Genomic DNA, 10,429 nt, shown 5'->3' with positions numbered 1-10,429 from the left:
ATTTTTAATTTTAATATTTTACATTAGGTTTTAACTGCGACTAAAGTTTTAAAATCGACAAACCGGCCATTAAACGGTAAAAACCCCCCCTTTTATAATAATAATATTACTATATATAATTATATATATTTATTATAAATATAGTTGTAAAAAATATAGTACATAATCACCAGCTCCCTGTGGAACGAACTGGACTTACTAAAAACTACACTACTCTACGATTAGGTACACTGCCTGTAGTGTTGTAGCAAGGTTTAGGTATATCCCATCCGTAAATTAATTAAAACTTGTATCATATTTCGTAGTATTTCATAGTAAAAATATAATCTTTTACGTACCCCTTTGCTTTAACATCAATATAAAAGGGGGATTTACCATTTAATGACCGGTTTGTCGATTTTAAGTTTTAAGCGTAAATATAAATGACGATAATTAAAATGACAATAAAATGTAATTAAAAGTACGAGGAAATATAAAAATAAAATAATTATACTTATTTAAACTTCTGTAATTATGATGTTTGACGTTTTGATTTTAATTTATTACCCTGGGTTAAATGTCCTTTGTCCTGGTTTATTTGATACGTCTATCTGGTTTTTGTCCATAATAGTCCATCGGTCATAAATATAAAGTACGAGTGTCCTCGTCAAATTACCCTTATACCCGAAGTCAAATATTCCAACTAATTAAGGATTTAAACTGTGACACAGTTATCACTTATGTCAACAATTACACCAGTTATCACTGTATGTAATCCACCCCTGTTTTAATTAGATATGAATATTAATTTATCCACTTGATCAGTTTGAATAATCAATTACCCAACCCGAATAATTAATTAAATGATTATAATAGATTCCGTATGAACGTCACTAAATAGGACAACCATAATCATTATTAATTATTAGATTAAATAATTTGAAGAATAGGTTCGATAGACTCCAATGAGTTGTCACTCGATTAGACAATACCCCCCATCTATTAATAGTCCATAGCCCAATGTCCACAAGTGTCGGTCTTTTGTCCAAACATTAATTATGGTCCAAAGTTCAATAACCCCATCTTAATATTTAGTCCAACATCACGATTACTTCGGCTCAAATAAGCATAATAATAACTTAGTTACGAGACATTAATTTAAAAAGGAAGAACATAACTTACAATGATTATTTATCGCGTAGCTTTACACGGGCAGAACTTCGACTTCAAAACCCGTAAATTAACCGTTACATTACCTAAACTAATCTAATATAAAACTAAACTATATTATATATATATATATATATATATATATATATATATATTATACATAGGGAGAGATAGAGAGATTGAGGTGTGGTATGGATTCGGCAGCAAGCTCGGCTATTTATAGGTCAAATCTGATATAGTGTGCTCCGCGATCGCGTAGGAAATAGGCTTGGGAGATCCACGATCGCGATTGTCTGAATTCCAGCTCACCAAATGACTTAAACGTGGGCTGCTCATGTTTAATGTTTATTATATATATAATATATATATATATATATATATATATATATATATATATATATATATATATATATATACATATATATATATACATATATATATATATATATATACTATGTAATTATATAAATATTATATTATATTCTTTTGCATAGTTGATTTGTAATTTTAGCTCCGTTGAGTTGTACGTTGATACTCGGTTCCTGTCTCGGTTCCGGATTTTCGAACGTCTTTTCGTATGCTTAGATATCTTTTACTTTGCGTTTCGCGACTTGTACTCTTATCAATATTTAGACGTTATTCCTCAATAAATTGAACCACTTGAATTGTATCTTGTACATTTGAGCTTTTTGGTCATTTGCGTCTTTAAATCTTCGTTTTCTTCTTTTGTCTCCGCACTTATTTATTTAAACGAATATTACTTGAAAATATAACAATTGCAACTGAAAACTTTACATATTGGAAGGATATTGCGCCTACCAACGAAGCATTGCTTCAATGGTACCGCAGTTACACTTGTGTACTCGCAGGGCTAGAGGTCTCGGGTTCGAGCCTCGTCACCCGCGCTAGGAATTGAAATATATTCCTTGAAGGTGGCCCAAAGGGAAGGTTTTACCGACCCGCTCCGGGACTAAGATCCGGCCCGCCTGTCCCTCGGGATGGTTAAAGGGTCGGATCCTCAGAGTGTGGTTCGAGTTTCCTGCCCGAAAGCGCGCGTGTGTGTGCAAATGATGACTAGGCTTCGGTCCGGACATCACTAACATAAGCCCTAACCCAAACAAGAATCAAACAATGAAAATCGGAGTTAAGACTTACCACCGCTACCAAAATGTAGCCAAGAACGAGATGAACAACTTTAACTCTCGCAACTTGCCCTGATTCACTCTTATTCTTCCTCAAACCAACCTCTCTCTCTCTCTCTCTCTCTCTAAAATGGGTTCCTCTCTCTAGAAATGGATGAGAGTGTTTGTGAGGGTGAGAAATGAGCTAGAGATAAAGCTTGATCAATTTTGAGGCTAAAAACCCGTCCTTAAAGTGAAAAGACACAAATACCCCTAATTTAAACCTAAAAAACGAGTTCAAAATGGTCATTCAGCACTTCTGTTGTGTTTCGTAACATCTGGTCGCGTTTCGCGACACCCCAAATGCGACAAACTCAGTTGAAATGCGATGAAGTGATCAGGACTTGGGTTTTTAAGCCTGTCGCATTTTGGTCATGTCTGTCGCGTTTCGCGACATACTGGAACGCAATAAACCCACTTAAAATGTGATGATACAGTTCTTAGAAGTTCAGGGACTGAAGTTGATAGATTCCGATTCTGATGTAAATTATGAAAATGCATTAGTGTTAGGTTCACTTTCAGTGGCACTTCCTGATGCACACATTTACTGACACTTTCAGGAACATTTTCTGATTCACAAAATTCAGGATCTTACACAAATACATGAAATAAATGCAAAAGAATGGTTGAACATAAACATTAACTCCAAAGAAGACACGATATATGAATAAAAAAACTTATGAAGTACAGTCTCTGACTAACCCGATTTACCATTAATCGATCTAATTCTAATTAGAGAAATAGTGTATTATTAAGCTTAATCCGGCTAGTATTATTGATTTTCCGAATCGACATTTTTATTTTGAAAGGCAAACCTACAATCTACACACGAAACCACGAATATTTACATCTCACTACTTTAAGTGAGGCTTGAACCCAAAACCTCTTGGTTGAAGGGTTCCACTCATACCGCCAGGCCAAGGGCCCTTTAGTTTTTCCAAATCGACATTAACCTACTAATCGATTGTAATCTACTTATCTAATGAAAACCTACTTGTATATGACTAATTCGCGTCCTCCACTATGACACCGCTAATTTTTTTTTATAAATACGTGGCGGAAGCATTCTATTAAATAATTACGATATAAATGGTAATCAACATTTGTACAAACCGATGTCACGTGTCATTAAAACAAATTACATATTTAACTGGGAAAGACGTAGTTACATTCTATTTTTCAAAATAACACAGTTCAAACTATAAAAGATCACATCAGAGTTAACCCTGTCAAACATAACATCATCATGCCCGAAGCTAACAACATGCAGGGAAAGGATGGAGGGAAATTAGCACGAAGCTAACAACCTGCAGGGAAAGGATGGAGGGAAATTAGCACGAAGCTAAGTGAGTACAACTAACTACAGGTAATAGTATACAGGAACCGTCATACTAATCATGTCACAAAGTCTAACACACAAACATCACCCAAGTGTCGTCTACAGAGACTCTGGCGGCTTGGCCAAACCATTAACCACCAGTTGATCGGACTTGAGCTTACCAGAAGTTCCTCCACCACCGTGTGTATATATATACTCCACACGCGACGGACACGTCATTCACATATATATACACCTCGATTGTCTAGGCTACCACATGAAGAACCCAACCCGCAGGTTGATCTCTCCTACCGAGGCTACCACACAATAGGGACGCACTAGGCTCCAGCAGACAAGCATCAACTAACATGCAGTCATCACAATGTACTAACTAACCACAACAGTAAGTATATCTAACAAGCATGACAATCATAATATAACATGCTACTATATACTATATTCTCCATTTAGTCACACTCACCAAATACCAGCAATCAGCTCAGATAATCTACTACTGAGCGGCTTCCTTATCTTTATCACCTGAACATAAGGCAAATCAAGTTAGTTCCTGTCCGTTAACACCAAATAACACAGTACATAAATTTTTGTATCAAAAAGCGTCCGCTAAAATTTTTTGCTTAACACTTGCATTTTCAAAATTTACATCCTGATCGTCAATATACAAACGGGCAGCATAACGGCTAAAAATCAACACTTAGTAAAATATATCACTGCCAAAGATACTCGGTCAACTGTCATAGACAGTCGGTCGAGTGTCTAGTCACTCGGTCGATGGTCTCTCACAGACACACTCGGCCGTGGGTCATACACACTCGGTTGATGGTCGAGTCGGTCGGTCGAGTGTCAGGAGACACTCGGTCAACTGTGTTTATCTGCAGAAGCTGAAGAACAAAGTGACGGGTTTCACCCAAATTCAACCAATTCTTGTTCTAGAGCTCGATTACGACCTCAAAACTGACCAAATCAAATACACTAAACATGTAGAAACATAAACCCACAAGATTTAGACTCAAACAACATCAAATCTAACCATTTTGACCCAAATTACTCACTTTGTAAAAACTAACACAAAAACTCAATTTTCTTGAAGATTAAAGCATGAAAACTTGTAATTCCTACCTCAAAAGATTCAGTAATTCACAAGGAATAAGAAGATGTGAACGATTCGAGCTCTAGATCAAAGATTAGAATTTAAGGTTTTGATGTAGGTGCAAGATGAAGAACGAGGTGTTTGGTGAATTTTCTAGAAATGGTAAGAACACAGCTCACTAGTCACTTAATTTAGGTTAATTCTCACACTGTGCGATACACGGGTATTTATCAGTTATCTGATATCTTTCGTACATCATTTGGCAACCCAAACGAAGTTTAAATTAAATAAACAAACCTGTTCTGTAACCCTTGTCACAAAGTGGTCCTAACCACATCATTATTTAATAGTAAATATTAAATAAAAATAAAAATAAAAGCATATAATAACACAATACTAACTTAAGGGCAATTTAGTAATCTTACAGCTAGGCCCGATTGAGGATGTTACATCCACTAAAGCATTTCATAACTCAATCCTATCAATGGTCGCCTCTTCGATGAAAGAAAGCTGTAAGATAGATTGTTTAATAACTATACTTGTTTGACCCACAACATTTCATAGATGTTTCATGAACAGATTTAAAATTCTAAGATTCTTCAAGTGAATAAAAAACAACATATAGAAGTAAAACAGATCAAGAATCAACTGATAATATAACAACAAAGATAAGGATAAAGAGTGAAGAAAAAATTGACAAAGCAAACAACATATCCATCAACATCCATCGACAATTAAAACTCGAGAAGAGACTTGGGAAAAAAAAATTAAAGAAGAAAAGAGTCGGATAGACTGTAATTTCCAGTACAGAAGTGGTAGAACACATCAAGTAGTCAGCAGCGGCAGCAAAGCATGCATATCTCCACAGGAAACTATGGTTTTAGAGCCCGTGCGTTGCACCGGTAGGTAAAATAACCGTGCAAAATTAATTAAGTTTATAAAACAATTATTGTTGTGAGCTATAGATAAAATGGTCGAAAATCACAATCTTAAGAACAAAAAAAAAATAAAAAATAAAAAAAAATAACACCTGCATGTTTAATAGTAGATAACTAGTATTCGAACCCTCGCTTCGCGCCGGGGTTCAGTTTTCAATGTATTTTATTGCGTTTAGTTTGTAAAAATTTTTTGTGGCTAACGAGATGTCGTTGAAGCGCAACTCGAGTCGAACTAAAAGGTATAACCCGTAAAATATTTAAATGTTATTTAAAATTAACAATATATGTGCATCTCCGCGTTTCGCTATGGAGTTTTCGACTTTTAAAAATTTAACGGAGAATTATCGTGTATGAAAAGTACCCCAAATATTTAGCGTTTTTTAAAAAGCGCCCGTTTTGCGTATAGCTAGTGACATTGTGTTCCTAAAATTATTTCGAGTTTAACGATGGTGGCGGAAAAATTTAACTCGTTGCGAGTGCGAAGATATGGCCCGTTGAATATTTGAGTGAAGTTTGTTTAAGATTTTTTATGAGAATGGTTAATTGACACTTTACCCCCTGTTTTGGAGGTGGATTTAATTTTTTGGATAAAGTGTGAGGGTGTTTGTGGTTGAATTTGAAAATAAAAAAAAAGGTAAAGAGTCAAAAATACCCCTGGATACTATTTATTTTCCCAATGTTTTTTAGAATATAGGTATAAAATACATCCAAGGAACGTTATATTATTTATAAGGAGAGTTATAGTGTTTATAAGGAGCGTTTGTAATGTTGTTGGAGCAGGTCTCCTGTCAATTACTGTTAAAAACAGGAAGCAACGACTCAAATTGCAATAACACCAACATGTTATGAAATGTCTAATTCCATTAACACCAAAGTTTTCTTGATAAATCTACAGCAACAATTAAACTGCTTTATTCAGTTTTACTTGTTACCTTGCAACTCATAAGTTGAATTCTATAAATAAAAAATAAATAATAGTAAATTCCATTATTACATTTAACTAAGCAAATGTAACATTGCAAAGTATGAGACAGATTGTCCGAAGGAGCCCAATTCCAGAGCAGTCTCTTATGCAAACATTTAACCCCCATAAATATTTTAACAAAAGAGTGTGAATTACATGACCCCATGAACTACATGTTGAGGCCTTGACTTTAAAAAAGATGACATGTCTCCACCGACCCTGACCCTGTTTTCAGTTTTTAACCCATTGTACTCACCGACCCTGTTTTTAGTTTTTACGCATTGTTCTCAACTCAATGACCCACTGATCCTGTAACCTGTAAAATAACTAATTAATTCAAATATGCAAAAAACTACATAATTACTAATTTGTAATTGTAATATCGAATAAAAAGATAGTAATATCCAATTTGTAATAAAGTAACCTTAGATTACATAAACAGGTAGTCATATCCAATTTTGTAAGATTAAATAAAAAGATGAAACAATAAGCGGGGATTAGGATTGCCTCGAGCAACTTTAATATATACATATATATATATATATATATGTATATATATATATATATATATATATATATATATATATATATATATATATATATATATATATATATATATATTTATATATACATATATATATATATATATATATATATTTATATATAAATTTTTATATAAATCAAAAGTTTTTGTGAATTGTGGTTGAAAGTTATTTTAGGAAGTTTATATCTATATATTATATCAACTAGATTTTAAGAGCCCGTGCGTTGCACGACAGCTCTAAGAAAACATTCGTAAACGTTAGTATTGGGACTAATCAACATAGCTATATGATACAATTACAATGAAGAATTGTACTGTAAATAAATGTATTGAGATTATTAGTATTGTAAACATTATTAATGAATACGCTTACAATTTAACACTTCATTGGCTCGCCCCCTAACACCCTCCCTCATTTACAACAACCACAATTCCTCCAATTGCAAATCAAACTCAACCTTGAATTTAAACAATTATCGTCAACTTTCATCGTCTCACGATCTAATCCGTTACATATATATACAAATTAACACAATAAATTAATTACAAATTAAATAAAAAGAATTAATGGCAAATTACGGTCTACTAAATAATTACGGAGTACAATTAATGGCAAATTGTAATTAAATTAATTACAATTTTTATATTACAAGATTCTATTACTAAATAAAAAACCCACTAAAACTTTTTAACGGATTTATCTTTCTATTCGCCGCGAGTTAGATTTTACCGCCATCACCGTTCAACTCGAAATAAATTTACGAACTAAACGCAATAAATTGTATTCGACACGGAGCTTCGATGCACTAACACATAGAATTTTCTTTTAGCAATAAATATGGAAGTGATTTGAATTTACAGTTTAAGTCCTTAAATTATTTATGAACACGCAAATATAACTATTGTAATATTAATTATACATAATGACTCCCCCGAGTACCATTATTTTGCTGAAATGACTAACAACTTTTCTTAAATTAGTCTCAGGTTTCACTTTTATTCAAAAAATAATCGTATCTAATAATTCTAAAATAATATAACTTAGACTTTACTAACGTTACGTTCCATGACAAATTTATAATGTACTCATATTAGTATATATTTATATACAATTAAAAAGATATTAATGGGGAGAAAAAAATTGTAGACATTAAGTTACTAACACCACTTAAAAACACTTTTAAAATTTGTCAACACCACGGGCTCTTAAACTCAAAAGAACTTTTAATATTTGTCAACACCACGAGCTCTTAAACTCAAAAGAAATTTTAAAATTTGCCAACATCTCTTAAACTCAAATTTTTAAAATTTGTCAACAACGCGGGCTCTTAAATAATTCTTATACTTTTCTTATAATTTTAGTATCGATATTTACATACCAATATGAACTGCAATTTATATTTTTTGCACAGTTTTTTACACACCCGTGCAACGCACGGGCTCAAAAACCTAGTATATATATATATATATATATATATATATATATATATATATATATATATATATATATATATATATATATATATATATATAAACATTATAAAACAATGTGATTAAGTCTCGAAGGCATTTAGAATACAATGTGATAAAATTACAAAAGCATTTAAAAGCTTATGTAATCAACACCAAAAATAGTTTCATGTAGTTGTGACATTAGATTATCGAAACAACATAAATGTAAAATTATCTATTAATGGATAACTAACCTTTGTGCACAAACCTTGAACAAACTGTTGCAAACTATAAACACAAAACAATCAATAAAAAATTTTTTGTAGTACGATAAACACAAAAGAATGTCAAAGTTAAACAAACAAAACTTCAAAGATCAAACAAAATTCGTAAGATAATGAAAAACCTATAAATCCTGAATAACAATGTATTAATCAAAAATTTATATTAGATAACTAACCACATTCGTTGTTGAACTTCTTTGTGGCATTTTATCAAGCATGTGGTGTTCATTAACTAATTACATCATTATGCTTCCATCTTCAATTTACTATTTCGCATCCTTCATCTAAAAAGACAAAACGATAAAAAAAAATGAGCAAATAAACTACTAAGTATGTAGAATAGTGAATAACCTATTAATCAACGGGTATATTATGATTGGTAATTTAAAACACGCGGAGCACCTTGAAGATGGAAGATCGAAAACAATTGAATGAAGATGAATATGTTCAAAACATAACACGATACCTGTGAGAAAATCGATTTGTATAGCTCACAAAAATATTTGAATGTTATAAGAGGTAAACAGAAGATAATAGATGTATACTAATCATTTGAAATTTATTTTACCATTTAAGTGTGTCTTCACAAGCGTGTTACGGATGCATATCCATCAACACATATTTAGGTAAATGCAATTAATAAGGAGTGAAGAGAAAATTGACAAAGCAAACAGCATATCCATCAACATCCTTCGACAATTAAAACTGGAGAAGAGACTTAGGGAAAAAAATTAAAGAAGAAAAGAGTCAGATAGACTGTAATTTCTAGTATAAAAGTGGTAGAACACGTCAAGTAGTTAGCAGTGGCAGCAAAGCATGCATATCTCCACAGGAAACTATGGTTTAGCAGAAATACATAACACACTTCACCTTGTCTTTGAGTGTAGGGAGAGATGTAACCTCATCATTATGAGCATAGTACACCGGGGGTACTGTACCACACAAAAGTAATAAATTTTAAGAAAAGGGCGTCCCAAATCTAGGTTAGAAGGGTGGTTTAGTAATCAAACAATTCAAGGCTAGGATTATGAGGTCATAAGTAAGATTAGGAGAAAATTAAGGGTCTAGATCATTGATGATTAATTTAATGGATGACTAAGATTAATTTTGCTATTTAAAATGATCTATTTTAACTTTTGTTATTATATATAGAATAGATTATAATATACAATATATATATATATATATATATATATATATATATATATATATATATATATATATATATATATATATATATATATATATATATATATATAATGATACATTATTATTTTTTTTAAATGTATAGTATATAAAAATATGTAACACTTTACAACTATTCAAGCCCAAATAACACAAATGATTTAGTAAAAAAAGATAACTTATATAAAAACAAATTTACTTTATAGATAACATAATGACAAAATAAAGTTATGCGCAGTTTAAATAGGACTCCGTATATTGTAAGTGTGAGATAATCAAAATGCACTCAATCTCATCAATATT

General features: G+C 31.9%; 1 long non-coding RNA gene across 1 annotated transcript; it reads right to left on the bottom strand.

Moving 5' to 3' along the window:
- Positions 1-6,736: 6,736 nt before the first annotated feature.
- LOC139904468 (uncharacterized) lies at positions 6,737-9,408 on the bottom strand. Its single transcript, XR_011778811.1, has 3 exons — positions 9,344-9,408; positions 9,118-9,225; positions 6,737-6,977 (listed from the first exon to the last, which is right to left on the bottom strand). It is a non-coding gene; the product is annotated as an uncharacterized lncRNA (long non-coding RNA).
- Between the last annotated feature and the right edge of the window lie 1,021 nt (positions 9,409-10,429).

Source organism: Rutidosis leptorrhynchoides, chromosome 4 (assembly GCF_046630445.1).
Source record: "Rutidosis leptorrhynchoides isolate AG116_Rl617_1_P2 chromosome 4, CSIRO_AGI_Rlap_v1, whole genome shotgun sequence".
Lineage (NCBI taxonomy): Eukaryota > Viridiplantae > Streptophyta > Magnoliopsida > Asterales > Asteraceae > Rutidosis > Rutidosis leptorrhynchoides.
This window is presented reverse-complemented; position numbering and strand designations above follow the sequence as displayed.